Below are 3856 nucleotides of genomic sequence, written 5' to 3'. Positions count from 1 at the left end.
TAGGCAAGTCCGACTCTTCACCAACACTTACAGCGTAAGCGAGAACAGCTTCAATTTTGAGGCCGACATCATCAATATATTGCACGCTTTGCAGATATGGGTTCTTCGCTTCCTTCCAAAATTCTTCGGTATCTGACCCGTTGTCCAATAATAACATTGGTTCACGTGTACGCCTTGAATGTTCCGCTTGAGGCTGAAATACCAATCGATCTTCCTGTGCATCCAGTGTAGATATTTCTGTACTCTGTCAGTGCAGAGTATACTGAGGCTGGTAGTCGAGGTACCCCGACCCTTGACTCATTTATGTCGAACTCCTCCTCATTCACTGGGGCATCAAAAATTTCTTTTCTTCTTCACACTCCATGGGTTTATCTTGATCTAGTTGGGGGTTTTGTCGACCCGAACACTGCGCTGTCATCGTTGTTCTTGATTATGTGTATCAATTTTATTTATTTGGGCGGGTAAGTCTCATGATGCCGTTCACTTCACGCTCGTCCGTCTTCACCGACCGTGATACTGATATCTTGGCTTTCTCCAAATCGTTAACTCGATATTCCTTGGCGTCTTCGGCATAACAAAAAATGCAATTAAAGCTTTTGGCTTTGAGCATCGTCCTCTTCACTTGATCAAAGTGAGCATGCCCATGAGACCCAAACACCCTAAGGTGAATCATCCAAGGCTTAATCATAAATCATAGCTCGGGGTATTGTTTGAGTGCACTGTATTGGGATAGCGATTGATCAGGTAAGCCGCAGTGCTTACTGCCTCTGCCCACCGACATGTCGGAACACACTTGTAGTGTAGCCTCCTTCGTGCCTTTTCCATGTTTGTACGGTTCATTTGTTCTGCAATTCCGTTTTGTTTGGGGCTGTATGGTACTTTACACTGATGTATAATGCCGTTCCGTTGACATGACTCCGTAACTGTCTTGTTGACAACTTCCGTTCCGTTGTCCGAAAGCAGGCACTTGATACGGGCTCCCCATTTATTTTCATGCAATGCTTTGAACATCTTGATCTTATCGGCAACTCCACTCTTCTTCACCAGAAAGTGAGCTGCCACATATCGTGAATTATCATCCACAAAAGTCAGCTTGTACTATGCACCTCCTTTCGAAAGTGGCTTCATGGGCCCTATCACGTCTGTGTGAGTTAATTCCAATACACGTGGCGGCTTTGTCATGGAGCGTCCTGGAAAGGCTTCAATTGTCTGCTTACCCTTCATGCATCCACCATACAAGGTCTTGATAGCTTGTTTTGGTGCAGGCATACCTTCTGTGGATCGCATAGTCTTCACTAAAACATTCTCGCTTGGGTGTCCTATGCGAGCGTGCCTCAACTCCCACGACTATCAGCCCCCGAGTATTGCACCGATCGTGCCTCGTCTTGCTGACAATTCAGTGTGTAAGCTGTCTCATTTCTCGTCCCAGTTGCCAATGCATAGTTCTTTTCTTAAATGTTGGAAAAGCATGCTTAACCCCACGCATAGTCCACATTCGGCAAGCTTTCTCACCGACAGTAAAGGTCTGTCAAGTCCAGGGATAAGCAGCACTTTCATCATCGATATGCGTCTTTTGTCTAAGCCACAAGCTTTACTGTTCGAGCTCCTTCGACGCATACATCAGAAACATTGATATGCTTCAGGCTAAGTATCAATGTTCTAAGTGTGAAATGGTTTTCTTCAGCGCTGAAAGAGTTAAAAAATCACAAAAAAAATCAGTGCGAGCTCGTGAATATCGAAATTTTCACATCTGAGCCAGCTATCTACAAATTAGCTCAGAACGCAATACGACCACTGCTTACGAAGTATTCAATCAGGTATACTGACCAGTACATTGATCACTTCATCGGTTATGACTTTGAGGCCATCCTTAAGCCTATCGCGAATCAACATGGAGAGAATACTGTCTTCACGAACGGGCACATCCCGTGTCTGTATCAGTAGCTGATCAATGAACCGAGGGGGCGCGTTGCTTTGAAATTGAAGATCCGAAAATGCTACTTACGGATATGTTCAACTACACCGGTGGTGTATCCGAGAAGATCAAGCAGTACAATGTCAATAAGTACAAGTCGCTTTACAGAGTTTTGTCAACGCTCACGGTCTGACAAGTATGGTATTTCCAGGAGGCAATCTTGGTAAGACCTACATGATGTCTGTTGTCGAGGGTTGGATTAAACAAGGAAAGTATGCCAGCTTCTTGGACTTTCATGGCAGCCTTGGTTTTTTGTAAGCGAAGGTCTGATTTCGGGAAGCTAAAACAGCAGATAGATCAGATACCAGTATTTGTTTTCAACTCTAGTCGATACGATATTAACTTGATTAAAAAAGATTTGTTTGTCGTTATCTGTACCGATAACATTTTAATATGTCAGCTACATGTGCGTTGCTACATCGGACATGAAAATGTCGATATTAGCAACTATGTATCAGCAGGTACCAGCTACGATAAACATCTTGCAACATATCTCGGTCGCTGTAAATGTGATGACAAAATCAGATGTGTCTGTGGTCTTGGTAAGAGTCTTTTTTCTTACGAGTTCATAACTGAATTCAATGTACAAAATCAGACTACCATCTCACCTAAGTCAGCTTTTTGACGAGGAACAAGCATCACCAAGGATGACTACGAACAAGTAAAGTTCGTGTGGGAGTACTACGGGATGGAATCGATCAAGAACATATTGATCTTATACAACAATCTCACATAGTCCCATTCATCAAGGCTATCAAGGCTCAACGAGAATTTTTCAAGCGTTTCAATCTGGATATATTCATGGATGGAGTGTCCTTACCCGGTCTTTCAGAGAAGGTCAGACATCAGACCTGCTTCAATAGTCTCCGATATCCGGATACGAAACCTGCTAACGCACTTCAATTTCTAGCTAAGCGCATGGCTGGCTACAACAGTTGGTATGAGGCTCGAGCACGTGAATACAATGCTGCAAAAGCAAAAGTTTTGTGGTCTAATCTACTGTCAACTGACTGCTGACACCGCTGCAGCGGATCGTATCAACAATAATGTTAGCCACGTCGACGTATTATCTTGGTCAGCTGCGTTAAGTGCAACACCGCTCTAAAAGACACGTCGCTTAAGGGGATTTCGGTATAAGAAGTTGCTTGAGCTCAACTCGGATAGACTAGTCTATTCAATCGACAAGGAGGAGGAGGATATCTACTCTAAGATGAAGGTTATTATAGCTGGAGGTCCATATATTATCTTTAAACGCAACGCTTAGCGTAATGAAACGAAGATTCCATGTGGTAAGGTCTGTAAGAAAATTATCGGATAAGACGCTAACGTTTTATACCTATGGGTCCTTGGTAATGAGATGTTATGCGGTCGATTGTCTACGGTTAAAGTGTATGATGGTATTATCGATGACATCAAGCAGACAAGGTAATCGGCTTTCTTGAGTGTGTAATCGAATGCCAGAGTACCTCAAATAGTACTTTGGTGAGATGACTCCAATTTTCAAGAGTAAACTGATCGACTGTACGAATGGAAGCGTCATTGGTAAGCACATGCTCGATCACAATGAGGCGTACAAGCAAAGCCGAGCAAAACCAGCTCACAAGTTGATTGGTAGCTACTTTGGTGAAAGGATTCTCTTCTAAACTTCTTTGCGTAAGTGATACCTTTTGCATGATATGTAGTCAACCTAGACTTACTGCTTTGTCAAGGCTAGCTCTCACAAGGCTTTGGCCCTTTCGATGGAGGCTGTATCAAATGCTCGACGAGAGGGCGATGTTGATAAGTCAAAGGCGATGATTGCTGAGATGAGGAAACTGGTAGGCAACAGCTCTTTTGGTCGATCGGAAATGGACATTATACATTAGCAAGCACAAAGAGGCT

Source organism: Plasmopara halstedii (genome assembly GCF_900000015.1).
Source record: "Plasmopara halstedii genome assembly, contig: Scaffold_1343, whole genome shotgun sequence".
Classification (NCBI taxonomy): domain Eukaryota; phylum Oomycota; class Peronosporomycetes; order Peronosporales; family Peronosporaceae; genus Plasmopara; species Plasmopara halstedii.
Note: the sequence above shows the minus strand (reverse complement) of the source record.